Below are 23700 nucleotides of genomic sequence, written 5' to 3'. Positions count from 1 at the left end.
TAACCCATTATTGTTGAAATCCCCTCATTTGATCCCTATTTTTTGTTGAGATTTGATTTGAATAAATTGCTTAGCTATGTTTTATTTTTGATAGTTAGCAAAGTTCTATGTTATTTTGATTTTTTCTTAATATATATACATACATACATATTAGTAGTAATTCTTTGTTTTTGAGCTTAGGTATTTAATTCTATATTCCATGAAGAAAAGCTCAATTCTAGGATCTTCTAATTAGGAATGTAATTTGTCAGTTTTAGTATTTTTCTAGTTAGGTAAATTTTCAATTCAATCTCGATTCTAACCTTTTCTTTCAGCTTGTGACCATACGCCCTAACCAAAGCCACATTACAACCCTCTAAAGACCTTTTGATTGATGTATCATCTCAATATATAGTGGTAGAGATTTGATTTTCACGCAAGCCTATGGTAATAACTTTTCATATTGACTATTGAGTGTTTAATTTCTTGTTCTTAAACACCTCGAGTGATTAGAGTGAATCTTTAGTGAGGATGTGAAACTCTATGATAGTTTGAATCAAGTGTGATTACTTATATGAGGGGAGACACCTATGTTTTCATGAGAAAATGCTCAACTTGGAATGTTTGAAACTTTGATGTTCTTCGAGTTGAATTTTCAATGTATGATTACTTATGGATTATTTTGAAATACTATTGATGAGAATTACAAGTTGAGAAGAATTTATTTTGATTGTAAGTTGAGGATTTTGCTTGAGGAAAAGCAAATGCTTAAGTGTGGGGGTATTTGATAAGTCGTAATTTATACATATTTTATCCTATGCTTAAGCACATTTTTGGATGAATTATCATTAAATTTGTGGAATTTGATGCTCCTAATCCTTTAATGTCATGTCTTATACTTAGGTGAGCATAGGAGAGTAAAAAGAATGAGAATTGGGCCAAAAACGGAGAAAATGGGTCAACGTGGGAAATTAACACGGCCTGGCTTCCTCACATGGGTAGACCACACGGCTGTGTCTATTTAACAGACTCTAAACACGACCTAAGCCACCCCACACGGGCGTGCCACACGAGTGTGTCCCTGTTGAGCCCAATCTAGTTCTATTCAAAAAATGCCACTCTTGAGGGTTTTGAAGCATTCTAAAGCCTATATAAACACCCCAGGAGGTACCTAGAAAGGACACACAGAGTAGGAGGCAAGGAATTACTTGAAGAAAGACGATTGACCCATCTCAGAAGCTGGATTCTTCTTCAAGATTGAAGATCTCCCTTCAATTTCCTTCAGAGGTTTTTGGGTTTTCTTTATGTTTTGTTATCATTATTCTTTTGAGATGTTTTCTTTTACATATATGAACTAAATCCCCTAAATACCTAAGGGGAATGAAACCTAAGACGAATCTTGTTATTATTTTCTGAATTTATAATAAATACTTGATTTTTTCTTAATTATGTGTTCTTAATTCTTGCTTTAATATTCCAGGATATTGATTTTAGTATTGATGTGCTTATTTAGAGGAGCAAAAGTCCCTGTCTAAGAGTAGATCTAGCATAATTAAGCGGAGTTGATTGCACCCCTAGACATAGGGCGACATAAATCTGCCGGATTAGGGTCAAACCTAATAAGGGAATCTATAGATCGAGTTAATGCAACACTAGGGATTTTAATTAGAAAGAGATTTCAATTAATCAACCTAGGGTTAGACGTTGTTAGTCTCGAGAGATATAATAATATAAATTAGGGATTTCTACGGATCAAGTCAAGTGAATAAATCATCTAATTCAAAGTCAAATAACAAGTGAAGTCTAGGTGGAATTTCCCTTAGGTATTGTCTAAATCAATCAGTTTTCCCAAAAGTATTTCCCCAATTTACTTCCTGTGCATTCTTAGCTTAGTTAATTAGTTTAGATAAAACAAATCCTCTTATTTTTAGGCTAGATAATAAAAATAAAGTTAATACAAGTACTTTTAGTTCCAGTGGGTTTGACATTACAGTTTTACTATAAACTATACTACTATTCGATAGGTGTGCTTGCCTTCATCGTGATAATAGTTAGTTTTCAAGTATGATCAATCATAACTATAAAACTTATCATGCATACATCAGTCCGCCAAGGGCTGGTCCGACCAAGGAAGTCTGCTAAGAAAGGTATGTCCTAAGAGCCTTTAGGCGAAAAGTCGAGAAAGCAAATACAGAGGTATAGTATTCGAAAATAGACATACAACCAAGAAAGTTAGAGATCATCGAATACCTTGTATGTGGGGTGTATGAAAGAAAGTAAAGATGAGAGTTAAGAATAAGACTTGATGATATGGCGAAGTGTCTAGATTACAGGCAAATAGAGAGTTCGACTAGAGGAAGGTCTTATAATAAGTCGAGTAGCTTAGAGGATCGGGTGGAGTCCGCTACCATGATAAAGAACGCTCACTTTGAACATGTAGAGAGTTAAATTATATTTAGTTTATTTTACATTTGTTAGCCGTGTGTGACTGGGTTTGAATTATGGTGTAGTGAAAGAACTCACTAAGTTTACTTGAACTTACAAAGTTGTCTGATGTTCGCAGGACCTGGGAGGTTGATCAATTACTCAGAGGAGGGGTCCAACCTATCAGTGATAAGATCGGGGATCCCTGTTGGATCAAAGTCATGCACAGAGGAAGGGGGTACCATCAGAGGCTTCGCCTTAGGAATTGTTATGTTGTATCCAAATAAGTCCCTTAGAATCTAGGTAATGGGATAGTTTGCCTTGACAAGAGTTGTAAGAGTTTCATTGTAAACAAAGAGTCTGATAAGAGATAGAAGCCGTGAAGATTTAAACATTCAGTGGCTTGAAATCTTTGCTATTAGAATTATTATTAGCTTTCTTTTAGTCTGTTTTATAGTAGTTAATTCAGCCAAAATTAAGGATATGTGAACCCGGCCCATTATGACACTCCTTACTTAGATCCGATCGATGGGTCAGTTAGGGGTGTTACACTCTAAATGTTAAAACTAACATTGTCTACTTTCAATTAATACCACTCAAAAATAGTTTTTCCAAAATCATTTGTTTTAACGTGCACATGGACGAGTAGTCACTTAGAAAACTAATGGTAGTAGGACCTTGGGTCTATATAAAAGACATATTGTTATGTGCACCAAACCAAATATTGAATCTTCTGTTTGATTCTTTAAATCCCTTCTTTATTTTATTATTTTGGAGTTTTAGGAGGTGTAGCCAAATTTTAGTTTAGTGGTGTCGTGGGTCCCTTCCTCGAGAAACTGTTTATGCCCACTGTCAGCCAGTTGATTTTCAAGTTGCCTTGAAGCAGTATAAACGACTAAAAATGGAGTATGTGCTTGAGCTAGTGGAAGTTGTTATAGTTAGAAATGTCTTCTAGTATTGCCTGCAAGACCTGAGTCTAAATGGTCTTCAAGTGACTAACCTTTTAATCTAGTTGGACAACTTTAATATCCCTTCATCTTTAGAAACGTGGCCTCACAATGCCACTAGTAATTTAGCACAAGTTTTAACAGGGCGAAAAATGGCGCCTTCCTTTTTCTTCTATGATGTTTGTGGAATCTCTTCTCACAATTGGATTATCACAACTCTTGGTGCTCTTTCTTTTTATTCTTTGAGTCGGGCTAATTCTCATATTGATGGTGCAAGATCTTATTCGAATTCTCATTCTACACCTGATTCAGCACCAAACATGGATATCACAGCTCTCTTGAGTAAGGCCCGTGCAAAGGAAAGAGCTATTATTGTTCCCTCAAGAAAACCAAAAGTGAAGAAAAATCAAAAGAGGCCCAGAGTAGATGAGAGTACTCAATAGACCAAAGAAAGTGAATGCCCACAACTATAGCGGCATAGACTTAGGAAGGGGCTCCCTACTCCTGAAACTCCTACCTCTCTAATTCCTACACTTCTTGTAGTACTTGTAGTTCCAGTGGAGTCTGCTCCCTCCATAGACTCTCCAGTTCACAATACTGATCCTCCACTTACTGAGGTCCCAACAAAAACATTGCACCCAGAGCAACCAGTGGTTCCTTCAAGTTCTCAGCCCCAACTGGTTTCTTCCAATGAAATAGATGAGTTCTTTCTATGGCGTGATCCATTAAAATCAGGGCCATCATCTATTTCTTTAAGCTCTATTTTTTAGTAGCAAAATAATATGATACCTCATTAGATAAAGGAAGCTATCCAATCTTATCTCTTCCCTCCGGAGTCATATCTTCTTACACTTATGGTGAAGTCTTCACAAGCTCAATGTAACACCCCGTACCCGAGACCGTTGCCGGAGTCGAACACGAGGTGCTAACAGACATAATACATTTATTTTCACAGTCCATTTGAAAATTTTCCAGACAAGCTGGTTACTGCATCACTGTCGTCTTAAAAATCATATCTTGATTTTCAAAACTCGAAAACCAGTTTCGTAAATTTTTCCTGAAACTAGACTCACATGTTCATCTACAAATTTTTTTCTAGAATTTTTGGTCAAGTAAATTAGCACATTTTATTAGTTAAAGTCCCCCATGTTTCAGGGTTCGACTACACTGACCTTTGCGCATTACGACTTGGATATCTCCCTGTACAGGGCTTCAATACTGATGCTGTTTGTTTCTAATGCAACTAGACTCAACAAGGAATCTATACATGTAAGGAATGACTTCTAATTATCTCTGGTTAATTTATAATTAATTTCCAAAGTCGGAACAGAGAATCCAGAAACCGTTCTGGCCCTGTTTCATGAAAACTTTAACATCTCATAATATACTGTTCATATGACCATTCTGTTACTTTCCTATGAAAATAGATTCATCAAGGTTCGACTACATAATTTATTCGCTATTTAATTCCATTCCTACTATTTTTAGTGAATTTTCACATCCACATCACTGCTGCTGCCAGCATCAGCCTTTAGGGTAAACTTTACCTATTACGTAGTTTCCATGATTCAACTAGCCCTTTAGCATATATAGCACAAAATATGATCATGATTAACCATTCCAATGGCTAATCGTTCCCAAAAATTTCCATACCTCTTAATGAACATCATACAAGACGATTATAATATTAACCTCAAAGTGTATGTAAGCCATTTTCGCATGGCTATCCAAATTTATACAAAACCAAAGGGTCCATGATCAACAACAAAAAGGGTAGTCCTATACATGCCATTTCAAAGTTCAACCAAAAGTGTACCAAAAAGGGGCTTTGATAGTGTGGGAGACTTCGACTTCAATAATCCCGAGTCCGATAGCTGACGAACCCAAAATCTATAAAACAGAGAATCAAAGAAACGAGTAAGCATTTAATGCTTAGTAAGTTTGAGCCATGAAATTAGACACAACCAAAGTATAGCAATCATATGGCTAAACAGATAATCTCATATGCGCAAATTCTCAATATCATATTTACTTCACATTACCAACCTTTATATTCATACACAAAAGATCAACTTAGCCAAGGCCGGAAGCTCATTAATTTACTGAGCGAATATTATTTAAACGGAATCACCACCCTAATGCATATACGAAACGTACCTCATCGTTGGGTTTTACGAGCGTATCAATTTAAATTATTACAGCAAGATCACTCGTTCCCAAACCAAGTACCTTCGGAGTTTAGCCGGATATAGCCACTAGCTCAAATGCCTTCGGGACTTAGCCCGGTTATAGTAACTTGCACAAATGCCTTCGGGACTTAGCCCGGTATAATAACTCGCACAAATGCCTTCGGGACTTAGCCCGGATATAGTAGCTCGCACGAATGCCTTCGGGACTTAGCCCGGAATTAGCCACTAGCTCAAATGCTCTCGGGACTTACCCCGGTTATCATCCAAACATTCATGCACATATCAATAAATCATGACACATCTAATTTCATTTTCTTAATTAGAGTTCAAACACAAGTCACGTATTAAGCATTCCCATTTCGGCTCACTAGCCACATACAAACAGCATGGTGTAGTTTGCTTTATAACACGATCTCTATGCACATACATTATGACTTAATCAAATCATAAACTAAGTCTCATTGCTCGAAAACTTACCTTGGATGTGGTCGAACGTTTTCAGCGGCTATTCGATAACTTTTTCCTTTCCCTTATCCAACTGTGGTCCTCTAAGCTCTTGAGCTAATTCAAACAAATTTAACTTATTAAAGTCTCATTATGCTAGCTTATGGCCGAATATGACAAGGAGCTTGTTAGGTCATATGGCCACCTTTTAGCTCAAATACACAATGGTCATGCGCTTTTTTAATCACATTAAGCAATTTAACACAATTCATTTGAACATCAAAAGAGAACCTCAAGGTACTTAGCCCATATATACATTAGGCATTAAAGTCACATATATATATGGAAATCATGAATCAAACTCAACATTTTAGCCCACACTCTCTTTTAGCCGATTATCTAAGCCAAGATAAAAGCATCAATATGTTTGCCTCTAACCGAACACATGCAACACCAACCTATCTCATGTGGCCGAATATACATATCTAGGTTGAGGCCGAGTATATGCTTAATACTTCCTACACATATGGTTACTTGTATTGACTACATACCATTTTGTTTCAAATTCAAAACTCGGCTAATACACATATACACACTAGTAAATCAAACACTAACATTTGCACTTCACCTTACTACCATTTCTCATCTAAATAACGTGAACAACAACCACATTTCTCTTCTACTTCCTACCATGGCCGAATGCATCACAACACCATACCATTTCAATTTTGGTCATGGTTAAACAAAGAACTTAATGTCTCACTCAAAAATGCTAAAAAGAAGATTCAAGAGTCATCAATCCACCATCACATGCATCATTACAAAGCTTCACTTTTAGCATGGAAATGACATCAACACCAATCCACCTTAGCCGAATATCATCTCCATGACATAGCAAAGATTTGAACCATGGGCTAGTTAGAACTCAAGCTAACAACTAAAAACATGCATGAGTCTCATGGCACAACATCAAACATACCTTATCCTAGACACAAATATGGCCGAACCTCCTCCTAATCCTCTTCCAAGCCAAACATGAAGCAAGAGCTCCTTCCTTCTTCCTTAGAACTTTCGGCCAAAAGAAATGAAAAAGGATGGACACTTTTTTTTTCTTTGTTTTCATCATATTCCCTTTCATTATTTTATTACCATGCTCCTTATTTTATTTTTCCTAACATACATCACTAATATAACATGTTTGTGACATGTTTCCACCCATAGCATGGCCGGCCACTATGCTTTAATTTGGCTAATTTGACATGCAAGGACAAGCACTTTCCCACATATATTAATAGGCCTCTTTAACACTTGCCTAGCATATTTCTAAATTGTCTCACATAAGTCCCTACTAATAAATTTCACATACACTGACCAAATTAAAGTATGGAACTATCACACAAGCATTTACGCACATCATAAACACAGAATATAACCTTTAATTATTTATAAAACTCGATTTCGTGGTCCCGAAACCACTTTCCGACTAGGGTCAATTTAGGGCTGTCACAACTCTCCCCCACTTAAGAAATTTTCGTCCCCGAAAATCTTACCGATAAATAGGTTTGGGTATCGTTCTTTCATGGCATTCTCGGTTTCCCAAGTAGCTTCTTCGATCCCGTGTTTGAGCCATAACACTTTCACTAACGAAACCCTTTTGTTTCGTAACTCTTTCACTTCACGAGCCAGGATACGAATCGGTTCTTCTTCATAACTCATATCAGGTTGAATTTCCACCTCTGATGGATTAATTATGTGCGATGGATCAAATCTATAACGTCGAAGCATCGAAACATGAAAGACGTCGTGAATCTTTTCAAGTTCAGGGGGCAAAATCAATCTATACACAACTGGACCAACTCGTTCTGATATTTCATACAGCCCAATGAATCTCGGACTCAATTTGCCCTTACAGCCAAATCTGAGTATCTTTTTCCAAGGTGAAACCTTAAGAAACACTTTGTCTCCCACCTGATACTCAATGTCTTTTCGTTTCAAATCCGCGTACGACTTCTGGCGATCTGTGGCTACCTTCAGACTTTCACGGATTACTTTTACCTTCCGTTCAGCATCTTTAATCAAATCAACTCTGAAAATTTTACTTTCACCGAGCTCGGTCCGAAACAATGGTGTACGGTATTTACGCCCGTACAAAGCCTCGTAAGGTGCCATCTTAATACTTGATTGAAAACTATTGTTGTAAGCGAATTCAATCAAAGGTAAATACCGCTCCCACGAGCCACTAAACTCGAGGATGCAACATCTCAACATATCCTCAAGTATCTGAATTATCCGCTCGGATTGACCATCGGTTTGTAGATGAAAAGCGGTGCTAAAATGCAGCTTGGTACCCAAAGCTTCTTGCAATTTCTTCCAAAATCGCGAGGTGAATCTCGGATCTCTATCCGACACAATAGAAATCGGTACCCCGTGTAATCTCACAATCTGAGAAACAGACAATTCAGCTAGTTTATCCAATGAAAAATCCGTATGTACGGGGATAAAATGAGCCGACTTAGTCAGTCTATCAACAACAACCCAAATCGCATCTTTCTTACTTGTCGACAATGGCAACCCAGACACAAAATCCATCGTGATTCTATCCCATTTCCATTCAGGTATCATGATCGGCTGAAGTAAACCTGTGGGCACTTGATGTTCCGCCTTCACTTCGAGATATTGGAAATGTCTATGCCATGCCACCAAAACTGACGTCTCAGATCGTTGTACATTTTCGTACTCCCCGGGTGAATTAACATTCGGCTACAATGAGCTTCGTTCAGAATCATCGAAATGAGTTCTGAATTTCTTGGAACACACAACCGACTTCTAAACCTCAAACAATCGTCATCATCAATTTGAAACTCTGATTCCATATTCGGAACACATTCAGCCCGTTTTGCAACCAATTCATCATCGACTTTCTGAGCTTCACGAATTTGATGAATCAACAATGGTTTGGCCTTTAATTCCGTCACTAACACATTGTCGGATAGAACAGACAAGTGTACATTCATCGCTCGTAAAGCAAATAGTGATTTACGGCTTAAGGCATCCGTAACCACATTAGCCTTTCTCGGGTGATAGTCAATGACAAGCTCATAATCTTTTAACAACTCGAGCCAACGTCTTTGTCGTAGATTTAAGTCTCTTTGAGTCATCAAATATTTGAGACTTTTGTGATCCGAAAATACATGGCACTTCTCACCAAATAAGTAATGTCGCCATATTTTCAAGGCGAACACAATGGCAGCTATTTCAATATCATGGGTCGGATAATTTTTCTCATGTGGCTTTAATTGTCTCGACGCATAGGCCACAACTCGACCTTCTTGCATCAATACGCAACCCAACCCAAGTAGGGATGCATCACTATAAATGACGAACTCCTTGCCTGATTCGGGCTGCACTAGAATTGGAGCTTCAGTCAAATAAGTTTTCAGTTGATCAAAACTTTTCTGACATTTTTTCGTCCATTCGAACTTAACATCTTTCTGAAGTAGTTTCATCATCGGTGTGGCTATCATCGAGAAACCTTTTACAAACCGTCGGTAGTAACTGGCAAGTCCCAAAAAGCTCCGAACCTTAGTAATATTTCTCGGAGGCTTTTAGTTAAGTATGGCTGAAATTTTGCTCGGATCAACTCGAATACCCGATGCGGATACCACATGACCCAAGAAGCTAACCTCTCTTAACCAGAACTCACACTTACTGAACTTAGCATATAACTGCTAATCCCGTAAAATTCGCAACACTAATCTCAGGTGCTCAGCATGTTCGGTCTTATCTCTTGAATAGACCAAGATGTCATCAATGAACACAACTACGAACCGGTCCAAATACTGTTTGAAGATCCGATTCATCAAATCCATAAATACCGCAGGGCATTAGTGAGCCCAAACGGCATCACTAAGAACTCGTAGTGACCGTATCTCGTTCTGAAAGCAGTTTTGGGTATATCCGAATCTCGAATTCGCAACTGGTAATAACTCGATCTCAAATTTATCTTTGAAAACACCGAGGCTCCCTTTAGTTGATCAAACAAATCGTCAATACGCGGTAACGGATATTTATTCTTTATTGTCACTCTATTCGGCTGACGATAGTCGATTCACAACCTCATGGTTCCGTCCTTCTTTTTCACAAACAATACTGGTGCACCCCAAGGAGAGAAACTTGGTCGAGCGAAACCTCTATCCGTCAATTCTTTCAACTGAGCTTTCAACTCTTTTAACTCGGTTGGTGCCATACGATACGGAGCTATTGAAATCGGCGTAGTCCCAGGTACAAGCTCAATACCAAACTCTACCTCCCGAACAGGTGGTAAACCTGATAATTCCTCGGGAAAAACATCCGGGTATTCACAAACCACCGGCACAGAGGGTTTCTTTTCTAACTCTTTGTCATCAAGTACATACGCAAGGTATGCTTCGCACCCCTTTCTTACATATTTCTGGGCCAACGTTGATGATATTACAGCTGGCAACCCCTTTAAGTCCGTAGACTCCACTCGGATTATCTCGTTTTTTGCGCACCTCAATTCAATAGTCTTGCTTTTGCAATTCACAACCGCATCATGCACGGTCAACCAATCTAAACCGAGGATAACATCAAATTCATCAAACGGAAAAAGCATCAAGTCCGCCAGAAAACAGGAACCTCGAATTACTAGAAGACATTTCTTATACACTTTGTCGACAAGCACGTAACGACCCAAGGGATTTGACACCCGAATTACGAACTCAGTAGACTCAATAGGTAAAGTCTTATTGGATGCTAAGGTTTCACATATATAAGAATGAGTAGAACCGGGGTCAATCAAAGCAATCACATTAGAATCAAAGAGAGTAAAAGTACCGGTAATAACGTCTGGCGAGGAAGCATCCTCGCGTGCGCGTATAGCATAAGCTCTAGCAGGAGCACGAGCCTCAGATCTGGTCGTTGCATCTCTAGATCCTCTCTGACCACCACTAGCATTGCCCGTATTTCTAGATGGTCTACCTCGAGCAGTGGTAGCACCCGGTTTCCCACTCTGATTTACATTCTGTTCAGACAACCTCGGGCAATCTTTAATAAAGTGGTCAACTGACCCGCACTTGTAACAGGAGCGGTCATGGAATCTACAACTCTCCGAATGCCATTTACCACAATACTGGCACTCCGCTCTGTCTCGATGATCAGTTCCAACACTGGCGACCGAAGTGACTCGTGCACTCACAGGGGGTCGATCGCGATCTCGTCTAGAAAAGCCCGAAGTGTTTCCAGATCAGCCTAAATCATCTCTAAATTTCTTCGATGACTGTTGAAAGGGCCTCCCCGAAGACCTCTTATGAAACTCCTTTGCTCCCATATCAGCTTTTCTTTTCTCTATACTGAGCTCCTCAGCTTTGCAAGCTCGCTCGACGAGTACCACAAATTCTCAGATTTCTAAAATGCCAACACACAGCTTTATATCATCATTCAGTCCATCCTCGAAATGTTTACACATCACGGCCTCTGAAGAAATGCATTCTCGCGTGTATCGGCTAAGCCTCACAAATTTTCGTTCATAGTCGGTAACCGACATGGAACCTTGTTTGAGTTCAAGAAATTCCTTTCGTTTTTGGTCGATGAATCTCTGACTGATATACTTCTTTCGAAACTCGGTTTGGAAGAACTCCCAAGTTACTTGCTCTCTGGGCACAACAGAAGTCAACGTATTCCACCAATAGTAGGCAGAATCACGTAGCAAGGAGATAGTACACTTTAGGCACTCATCGGGTGTGCAAGATAGCTCATCGAGTACCCGAATAGTGTTGTCCAACCAAAATTCAGCTTGCTCGGCATCATCGCTATCCGTAGCCTTAAATTCAGTAGCCCCGTGTTTTCGGATTCTGTCAACTGGGGGCTTATTTGACCTTATTTGGTCAGTTGCTAGAGGTATTGTAGGTGCGGGGGTGGCATTAGTCGGGAATGGAGGTTGTGGAACAGCCGTATTAGTTCGAATGTATTGGTTGAACCAATCATTCATCACGCTATAGAAAGCTTGTCTAGCTTCATCATTCGGATTACTAGCAATAGGTTGAGAGTCAAACGGAGTTGTCCCTTGTGCGGGAGCAGGCGCTACACTCTCAAGATCATTAACTACCGCTCGGTCAGGATCGGGATCCATTACTATAAATACACACATTTGCAAATGTCAGAAATCACCACACTATCAAATAATCACATAATGGCATGTATAGCTAGACCCAAACGTAGTACGGTAGTCCTAGAATCGACTAAACCGTAGCTCTGATACCAATTTAATTGTAACACCCCATACCCGAGACCGTTGCCGGAGTCGAACACGAGGTGCTAACAGACATAATACATTTATTTTCACAGTCCATTTGAAAATTTTCCAGACAAGCTGGTTACTGCATCACTGTCGCCTTAAAAATCATATCTTGAGTTTCAAAACTCGAAAACCAGTTTCGTAAATTTTTCCTGAAACTAGACTCATATGTTCATCTACAAATTTTTTTATAGAATTTTTGGTCGAGCCAATTAGTACAGTTTATGAGTTAAAGTCCCCCCTGTTTCAGGGTTCGACTACACTGACCTTTGCACATTACGACTTGGATATCTCCCTGTACAGGGCTTCAATACTGATACCGTTTGTTTCTAATGAAACTAGACTCAACAAGGAATCTATACATGTAAGGCATGACTTCTAATTATCTCTGGTTAATTTATAATTAATTTCCAAAGTCGGAACAGGGAATCCAGAAACCGTTCTGGCCCTGTTTCACGAAAACTTTAACATCTCATAATATACTGTTCATATGACCGTTCCGTTACTTTCCTATGAAAATAGATTCATCAAGGTTCGATTACATAATTTATTCACTATTTAATTCCATTCCTACTATTTTTAGTGATTTTTCACATCCACATCACTGCTGCTGCCAGCATCAGCCTTTAGGGTAAACTTTACCTATTACATAGTTTCCATGATTCAACTAGCCCTTTAGCATATATAGCACAAAATATGATCATGATTAACCATTCCAATGGCTAATCGTTCCCAAGCATTTCCATACCTCTTAATGAACATCATACAAGACGATTATAATATTAACCTCAAAGTGTATGTAAGCCATTTTCGCATGGCTATCCAAATTTATACAAAACCAAAGGGTCCATGACCAACAACAAAAAGGGTAGTCCTATACATGCCATTTCAAAGTTCAACCAAAAGTGTACCAAAAAGGGGCTTTGATAGTGTGGGAGACTTCGACTTCAACAATCCCGAGTCCGATAGCTGACGAACCCTAAATCTATAAAATAGAGAATCAAAGAAACGAGTAAGCATTTAATGCTTAGTAAGTTTGAGCCATGAAATTAGACACAACCAAAGTATAGTAATCATATGGCTAAACGGATAATCTCATATGCACAAATTCTCAAATCATACTTACTTCACATTACCAACCCTTATATTCATACACAAAAGATCAACTTAGCCAAGGCCGGAAGCTCATTAATTTACTGAGCGAATATTATTTAAACGGAATCACCACCCTAATGCATATACGAAACGTACCTCATCGTTGGGTTTTACGAGCGTATCAATTTAAATTATTACAGCAAGATCACTCGTTCCCAAACCAAGTACCTTCGGAGTTTAGCCGGATATAGCCACTAGCTCAAATGCCTTCGGGACTTAGCCCGGTTATAGTAACTTGCACAAATGCCTTCGGGACTTAGCCCGGTATAATAACTCGCACAAATGCCTTCGGGACTTAGCCCGGATATAGTAGCTCGCACGAATGCCTTCGGGACTTAGCCCGGAATTAGCCACTAGCTCAAATACTCTCAGGACTTAGCCCGGTTATCATCCGAACATTCATATTTACGCACATAAGTCCCTACTAATAAATTTCACATACACTGACCAAATTAAAGTATGGAACTATCACACAAGCATTTACGCACATCATAAACACAAAATATAACCTTTAATTATTTATAAGACTCGGTTTTGTGGTCCCGAAACCACTTTCCGACTGGGGTCAATTTAGGGCTGTCACACTCTATCTGTGGAGTATCGGTTGTGGAGTTGGCTACTCCAAGAAACTAGTGATTCTTATTCTACCAAAGTTGTAAGCTTATAAAAGGCAGTCAAAGTTGGTGAATAGACAATATCCCAACTATGCCATACTCATTAGTTGGATGCAAACAAGATTGAACAAATTGACTCCTGTGTTTTTATTTGGGAGGCTAAATACAAAGATACACAAATTAAGTGCACACAACTCAAAGAGGAGATAAGATCACTGAAGGAAATAGAATCCTCTCTAGAGGAGTAACTCAAGGCTCAGGAGCAATGTCACAAAGCCTTTAGAAAATATATAAAAGGCACCACAAGGAATTAGACTAAGGCCTTGCCCGAGTAAATGCATAACATGGTTTTTCATACTCAAGTAGTTGTTGGCCCATTGGATCTAAGTCAGATAGACTTCAACTTTTTTCACGATATCTCTACTGAATCTTTGAACTTTAACATTTATCACCCCAAGGGAAAAAATTGGGAAGACTTTCAAAAGAAGTGGAAATAAATAGTTGGTTTCTTCTTTCGAATATGCCTAAAGTAGAGAAAAAAAGAGGAGAATTCAGAAGATTTTATTGACTTGGAGAAAGCTCTAGAGGATTGTCCATAAACAGAATAAGTCCCTGTTGAACCTATATACCATCATGCTGAAGGAGGAAACTAAAATTTTCTTGTTGTTCTGGCTTGTACCTTTTTCTTTCAATTACTTATGTAGTAATTTCCAGACATCATTAATGAAACTATCCTTTGTTCCCCTACTGCCTCACTTATCACAATATTACATACTAGCATAATAAACATCTTTCACACAAACATAAATTTCAACAGACTTGAGGGACTAAGCCAGACTCGATGTAATATGCATAAGGGCCGACTCACTTATCTTTCAGAGGATCAAAAAAATAGATAGCTTTAATACCAACTTGTAACTTCCTCAACTCAACTCGATTCACCAGGTCCGGATCTCTGGTGTTACTGCACATACCAGTTAACAAAATTTCAAAATAGTTGACAAATACTTCTTACTTGAAACATTTTTCTTATTATTTTATTTAAAGACTCAACTTCAGGGAATCAAAAGAAAGTATTTAGAAACTAAATATTAAATACTACGTCAATTTTCCACTATATGCATAATATCCCAATTTGCCTCTTTTTTGACGTATTCCTGGAGTTGTCCCTCTTGGTGCACTCAAACAGATGGCCACACCTGAAATAAGAACAAACTTTGTAAGTTCAAGGAACTTAGTAAGCTTAAAAATAGCATACCTTGGTGGGTGCTTTTATAAAATGTGTTGAACATCTATACGCTAGCTGCCCTTCTTCTTACTTCTGTTCAGGGAAAATACTTTCACAATTTTAGGCTTACACTTACACGCCAACTATCATACTCTTCGCGTATCAGTTATCTCTTAACTACTTGACTAACTTAAGATCTTTCCAAACATATATCAATATCATCTTTCTCTTGAAACTGAAAAAGTATCTTTCGAAAGAATATATTTTCAGAGTCCACTTCATATAGACCATCTCTTCACACATACACTTATTCCAGAACGGCTATTCACAGATATTGTTTATTAGTAGATTCTTACACATTTGACATATTCCCATAATGAATTGAATACCATCGGTTTACTGAATCAAATCATATTCTAGTTCAAACTCAATACATGCTTATATTGATAATGAGTTACCCAGATCATTCAGAATAATTACTCACATCTTTTTTACAAAGCTTAAATCTACCTCAGATGACAAACAACTCAGATTTCCACAAGATTTTAGAGTAAGGCATAATACTATTCGTATATGGTGGATACCAGATACTTAGATTTCAATACTGTATAACACAGACAAACTTAAATTTTCAATTTCTTATGTCTTTCATAACTACAAAACTGCCTATATTCAAAACTAACAGGTTACCATGATGGATACCCCTTTTGTTAACATACTGATACATACTTCTTTCAAGAACTTCCCTTAAAACTTACTCAATTACATCATAGATCTAATTCAACCAATTTAACTTTGGATGTATTATAACCTTATCATAGCAATATTTATCACAGAACACTCAAAATTTATCCAAAATTTACCATAAAGGTGAATAACCACATTTTGCCATACAAACTTAGCAAAGTATGCCATAATGACCAAACAGAACATGCCATAAAGGCAACATATAGAGTCACGTGTTTACTATCCTGGAGGACTTTCACAAAAAGTGTCATGGGTTTCTTCTTATAGACTTATACTCTTTCATGTATCGTGATCTACTAGACCAGTTTTCGTCTTAATGGAGGCCAAACCATGAACATTCATACAGTCATATCATGCCGTGGGTCTCAGCCACATGGACCTACACACTTTCATGTATCATGATCTATCGATCTAGTTTGCATCTTACAGTAGACTATTCCATGAGTGTTTTCATATCATAGTATGCCATGGGTCTCAACCTCTTGGTCTTACACTTGTTTCATATTGTGATTTGCCAATCTAGTTAGCAATGTAACTGCTCTTCCAGAGGCATCAGGGAGGAACATTTATACAACAATCACTTACCCTTATTAGTTCAAATATCTAATTGATTCATATCTTTTCTACATCAAACTATACATGCATACTTACCCATCAACATTCCATTCCAATAGAACTTCATACAAATCTTCCTAACACATATATCATTTTTACTATGTTTCTTACATTTACCAATTAATAGACATATCATCATTATTTAGATATACTTCTATTCTTACAATACACATGCAAGAGTTAAGATAGAAACTCACCTACTATAGCTCAACGTTCCAGACTTAGACATCCTTCTTGAACTAACAACAATAATTGCCTAAAGAACATAGATCCACTATTACAACACTTATTTATATAATTTACTTAACATCTAAACCATTGATAAGCCCCATACACAGCCTTGTACTAACAACTTATTGTTCATATACCTCTTACAGGCTTACTTTTTCAATCTTAACATGTAGAGCAGTGATACTTACCCAGAGATGGAATGAAAATTGATTTTAACCAAGTACTTTAGCATCCAACATAATGGAGAAGAGATTCAATTAGATTTGAGAAGAAAGAATTAGAGAGTAATATATTGAAGAAAGAAGAACCTTTCTCAAAAACCTTTTCACACATATTTATATAACCTAACCCTACTTAGTAAAACTAAAAGAGTGTCACGAAATTTAGAAATTTTCTTTCTTAGTGGCCTATAGATTCTTAGAGAAATATAAATGAGAATCTTCCATAATGTATATTAGGTCCGTAAATCTTGTTGGTTCCTAACCAGGTCACATTACAACCCAACTAGTATAGTACTAAGACAAATAGGGCATGCTATACTCATACCGCAATTACCTTTTTTATTAAAAAATCTTTAAATAGAAGAATAATCTAAAATAGAATATTCACTTATTTACACGAAGGTTATTATACGCCCATAAATATTCACCAAAAAAAGCAATTGGGCAGATTACACTTCACTAAGTAGATCATTTCACTATTACACGCCTTAATCTTGATTCTCCCAAACTTGGGGTGCAACAAGGTATGGGATCATCTAGTGTTTTGGTACTATTTGAATCATCTTTTGGTTCTGTCATCTCATCCTCATCAATCTAGATTATTTTTCCTTTCTCTAGTGATGTCATCCACCGCCCCTAGAAACATCATAGGCAATAATTATACCTCTGTTATAATGATTTTCAATGTCTTGCATTGGCATGTTTACTTGGTGACATAGTAGAGTGATGAGTGATGGCAAATAGCAATAAATTTTCTTTCCTATTGCACATTCCCGAATTTCCTTAAGTATTATTCTCCCTACATTAATTGACTTTCTCGTCAATATACAATTTACAAGAATCATTTCATTTATCAAAATAGTGCAACTAAAAATAACATGTATAATACTTTTCCGAATTAATTAGAACCATACCTTTGCCTCTCTGGTTGGACAATCCCTTTGGCAATATCGAGTACCTTGTCTCGAGATTGTCCATTTGGCTCTAGGAATCATGACCTTTCTCAGAATGTCTTGAATCGTCTCTTTACTGGCATTTACTACCATGGTTGAATAGCCATCATCATCAACATCGAGTTTGTTAGTAAGTGGCATCTCATTCCTCTTGGACACATTCCAAATCGTTGGCATCAATCGCAATATTTCATGTAGGCATATGCATCTTTAAATGGAGCAGGCCAAAAGAAATTGGCTTGCAATACTTTTGCTACAGTGCGTGATCCTTTATAATGTCCCCCACTTGGGGATGAATTAAAGTGGTACAAAATATGGGCTAATTCGATCTCAACTATACACCTTCTAATCATTTGGTCTACACATTGCTTAAACAAATATGGTTCCTCCTTAAAATAATATCTAACATCATGACGAAATTTCCTCCATTTTTAATATGTCATTTTGGGCAACATTAAACCACTAGCTAAAAAATTAGCATAGTCAGCAAATCAAGGAGTATTATGGAAGCGAATTACCTCAAAGATGTGTTTGTCTGGAAAGTTCTCATTAATAGAAGCAGAGGAGTGGATATCATTTTGTTGCTTCAATTTGGACAGATGGCCTGCCACTTGGTTTTTTACCCCTTTACTATCCTGTATCACCAGATCGAATTCTTGAAGTAACAAAACCCAATGAATCAATCTTGGTTTTGCATCTCTCTTTGATAGTAGATATTTAATGGTAGAGTGATCAGTATAAACTGTCACTTCAGAACCAACAAGATATGAACAAAAATTTTCAAAAGTGAAGACAACAGTAAATAGTTCTTTTTCTGATATCGTATAGTTTAATTATGCTCACGTCAAGGTTTGGCTTGCATCGTAGATGGGATGGAAAATCTTATTCCTCTATTGTCCCAACAGAGCTCCTACTTTATAGTCACTTACGTTGCATATCACCTCAAATAGTGAACTCCAATCTTGGGTAATGATGATAGGTGTTGAAATTAATCGTTTCTTCAAATCCTCAAAAGCTTTTAAACAATCATCATCAAAATTAAAAATTGAGTCTTTCTCCAATAATTTCCAAAGTCATTTAGAGATTTTGGAGAAATCTTTAATGAATTTCCTATAAAACCTGGCATGTCCCAGAAAACTCCTAATGCCTTTTACAGACACTGGAGGTGGGAGTTTCTCGATAACATATATCTTTGCCTTATCGACTTCTATTCCTTATCTCTTCGTATCGTTTGAGTACTTTGGCCAAATTATCTAAACAATCATCATAAGAGTCTTTAAACACAAAAAAGTCACCCATAAACACTTCCAAAAAATTTTCAACATTGTCAGTTAATATAGCCATCATACACCGCTGAAAAGTTGCAGGTTCACTACACAAACAAAAAGGCATATGCCTGAAAGAAAACGTATAATATGGGCATGTAAAGGTTGTATTATGCTGATTTTCTAAGGCTACAATGATCTAGTTGTATCCCGAATGTCCATCTAAGAAACAGTAATAATTGTGCCTTGCAAGTCTATCTAACATTTGACCCAAAAATGGCAACAAAAAATGATCCTCTCGAGTTACCTTATTTAACTTATGGTAATTAATACAAATCCTCTAACCTATAATCATCCTAGTTGGAATCAGCTCATTATTCTTATTGTTTACAACTGTGAGGCCTCCCCTTCTTTGGTACACATTGGACTCGACTCACCAAGGAGCTACCTGAGCACTTTATAATTTCCTTCTTGACCACCTCTTTCACGATTAGGTTTAGCCTTCACCATCTTCTAGTATGATTTTGTGCATGCAAAAATATGGGCTTATACCTCGAATATCAGTTATCGTCCAACTGACTGTCTTCTTGAATTCCTTTAAGACATTAATCAACTTCTCTTCTTGACTCTCAGTTAATTTAGCTGAAATAATCACAGGTAAAGTAGAAGAATTACCCAAAAAAACATAGTTAAGGTGAGAACTACGTACTTTAACTCCATCTTGGATGTTTCTTCAATTGAAGCTTTCAACTACTTATACTTACGAGGTTCCAAATCCAATTATTCAAAACAAGGTTGTAAAATGAATCCCTTTAATTCGACTTCCAGTTTAGTATGATTTCCATCATCCTCATCTCACTTAGCAACTTTGGTGCTAAGAGTTGTTCCAATGGATCATTAGTAGGAACTGAAAATTTTGTCTCATCCATAGCAACACATTCTTCTTTTATATCAGGTTATCTCATAGCTTTGAAAACATTAAAGGTTACCTGATCGTCTAGGACTTGCACGGTAAGTTCTCCTTTCTAAACATCAATCATTATTCTTCCGGGTTCTAAGAAAGCTCTTCCCAAGATGATAAGGACTTCTTTAGCTAGTTCAAAATCTAAAATAATAAATTTAGCAGGAAAAATAAATTTATCAACACATGTTAGAATCTCTTCAATTTTTCCTTAAGGACGTGTTATTGATCTGTCTGCCAGTTGAAGTGTCACTATTGTTGGTTTGACTTCACCAATCCCCAATTGTCTAAACATAAACATAGGTATCAAATTTATGCTTACTCTCAAATCTCATAAAGCCAAAGCACAATATGAATTATGAATGTTGCATGATATGGAAAATCTTCCAAGGCCTTTCATCTTTGGTGGCAGCTTATTTTGTAAGAACGCACTGTACTCTTTTGTCAGAGCCACTATTTCAAACTCTCCCAATGTTCTCTTCTTCGATAAGATATTTTTAATGAATTTTACATAATTCAACATTTGTTCTAGACCTCTACCAATAGGATGTTCATATGCAACTGCTTAAGTACATCTAAAAATTTCTTAAATTGTACCTCTTGTTGTTACTTCTGGAATCCTTGCGGGTAAGGAGATGGTGGAGTTTTAGCCTTAACTGGGCATCTTTTTGGAGGTAGTGTTGGTTTTGCATTCACCGTATGTGTTGATTCTTTAAAACTACTCTGTTGTGGTTGTACTCCAGTAGGGGTCACAGGAATAGTATTCTGCACTATGGGAGTTTCAACTTCTGGTTGAACTTTTTGATTTTGGAAAACAACAAGGTCATCTTTAGTTTCAATAATTGTTTAGGTTCCAACACTTTTCCACTTCTCAAAGTGACAGTTTTACACTACTATTTGCCTGTTCTTCTGGGATTCTCCGTATCACTTAGCAAAGCACCCTGAGGTTTATTTCTTAGCTCGTTGGCTAACTGTCCCATTTGATTCTCTTGATTCCTTAGATTCAAGTTGTTTTTAGCCAAATTTGCTTTCAATAGGTAATCCAAACTACTTGAAGACTCGCTTAGCTAAGGTTTTTGCATCTGTTAACCTGGAAAATGATTTGACCAATAAGGTATGTAGGAATTACCTGGACTCGTCCCTTGATTACTCCAGGAAAAATTGGGATGATTTCGCCATGAAGGATTATAATGATTAGATTATGGACCTGGACCATTCCTATTTTGATGTTGGTTACCAACATTGTAGATAGATTCTGGGTTTGATGGACAATCTTCAAATGTATGACCATCTCAACAACATATACATGCAATGTTTTCAAACTGACTTGGTTGTTGACATGTCATGTTAGTGTTGCAACCAAAAATAATAATATCTTTAAACATAGAAGTCATAGTAGATACCTAAGCTGCTAAAGACGTAAGAGCATCAACTTTATGATCTCTTGCCACTTTTCTTCCTGTGGAAGCTTAATTGGCCGGCCACTATTAGTAATTACTTGAAATTATTTCAAGAATCTCATACGCCTCATTGTATGAATTTGAAAGAAAAGCTTCGTTAGCTGAAATGTGTACAACATGAATTTGAAAGAAAAGCTCCGTTAGCTGAAATGTGTACAACCATTCTTGTGTGGGCATTAAAACCATTGTATGAAGTCCTAATTGGATGCAATGAGAAATACCATGATGAGGGCATTTCCATAATAATTCTTTAAACCGTTCCCATGCCTCATACAAGGACTAATTATCAAATTCCTGAAACAGAACATGAAGGTAAGGAATTCCTTAATTCTTGCTTAAAACATTCCACCAATTCTTGCCATGTGGAAAAAGAACCAAGCAGTAAGGAATTCAAACATGCTCGTGCTCAATCTCGCAACAGATATGGGAATAACTTCAATCTTAAGGCATCTTCAGATACTCTTGTTCACTTGAAAGAATCGCTTACTTCTATAAATAAGTGGTTGTGTAAATTTGGATCTTTAGTAGGCATCCCACTAAATTGTCCCATTGTTTGTAATATCTGGAACATTACTGGTTTAAACTCAAACTGAGGGGCCTTAATCTTAGATCTTGCGATCCCTGAATTAAGTTCATTGAATAAGGGCATAGCATACTACCGAATAGCGTGATCTCGATCATCAGCAACAAGGATCAGATTCTGAGTATTATAAGTTATGTATTCTCTTGGATTTTGATTCATTTCTTCGACTTGTCTTTGGGTTGATTATCCCCTTCTTCTTTGCTTAAAAGTACATTTAATTTTTGGGTCAATTGGCAATAGATCGATAATTTGGTCTATTAAACCCTAGAAAATAAAAAAAATGTTAAAATTGATAACAACAAAAATAAAAATAAACCAAACTAAAAAAAATTACCTTCACAAATAATGACAAAATACAGTCCTCGGCAACGATGCCAGAAACTTGTGTGGAGTGATTACGTGCAATTGTACAAGGTCATACAAGTAATAAGTAATAAGTAAATACTATTGCCTCCACAGGTCTGTTATGTAAATTATTTGCAAATATACCTATAAAAAATTTGGAAGAAATTAAGTAAAGAAAAATATTGTCAATGAAGTAAAAAATAGTGTTAAGGTTGTAATCAGATTTGAAGCACCCATAAAATAAAACAACATACCTTGTAGAAAATTATCACAACAGAAAGATTAAACACAAGATTTAACAAAACACAACATGAATAGACTAGAATAAATATTTCACTTAACAAGAGTTCATTGGCAATCATAAATGGAAAATCACGAAGGATTATGGCAATATGAAAACTCATTAAACCAAATTTTAATTAAGGCATATGCTTTTCTTGAAGTCCTGTTATGTCCCTAAGTTATTCTACATATGTCTATGTCAAAACTAACCTACAAATCACCCTTTTAGGCATTTACTCAGTTTGTGCATACAACAATCATCTTTCGATGTCAACATGATATGCACTATTTAGGTCCTTTTTTCTAGTAACAATTACCTCTTCTCATATTAAATAGTTCATTAACCTACAAAATTTGGCCATACATTTACAAGTATAATCATGAATTAAACCTAAATGAATGAAATAATTGTTTGCATAAAATATTCACAATACAAAAACCAATTAACTTAAATCATGATTCATAATTATTATGAATAAAAAAACTAAGTCATGTAATATTAAATTGAAAACATAAAGATGAGATGCAAACTTGTCTTTCAACACAGAAAACATCAATTAATAATAAAGAGAAAGGAAAGAAGAGTAGCCAAGGGGTTATCCACGACCAACTCACAATAAGAAGAGAAACAGTTGAATTGTAGGGGGTTATCTACGATTGCTCCGTGTGGCTTCCCATGGTGGCTCTCCTCCTTATCTTTACATTAAATCACCAAAATGCTCTCAAGTCATCCCTTTCTAATTG

At 36.9% G+C, this 23700-nt stretch overlaps 1 pseudogene; it reads left to right on the top strand.

Moving 5' to 3' along the window:
• The first annotated feature begins 21964 nt into the window (after positions 1–21964).
• Positions 21965–22048, top strand: LOC121208779 (uncharacterized; annotated as a pseudogene).
• Positions 22049–23700: the final 1652 nt, after the last annotated feature.

Source organism: Gossypium hirsutum, chromosome A10, assembly GCF_007990345.1.
Source record: "Gossypium hirsutum isolate 1008001.06 chromosome A10, Gossypium_hirsutum_v2.1, whole genome shotgun sequence".
In the NCBI taxonomy this organism is placed as follows: domain Eukaryota; kingdom Viridiplantae; phylum Streptophyta; class Magnoliopsida; order Malvales; family Malvaceae; genus Gossypium; species Gossypium hirsutum.
Note: the sequence above shows the minus strand (reverse complement) of the source record. Positions and strands in the feature narration are given on the sequence as shown.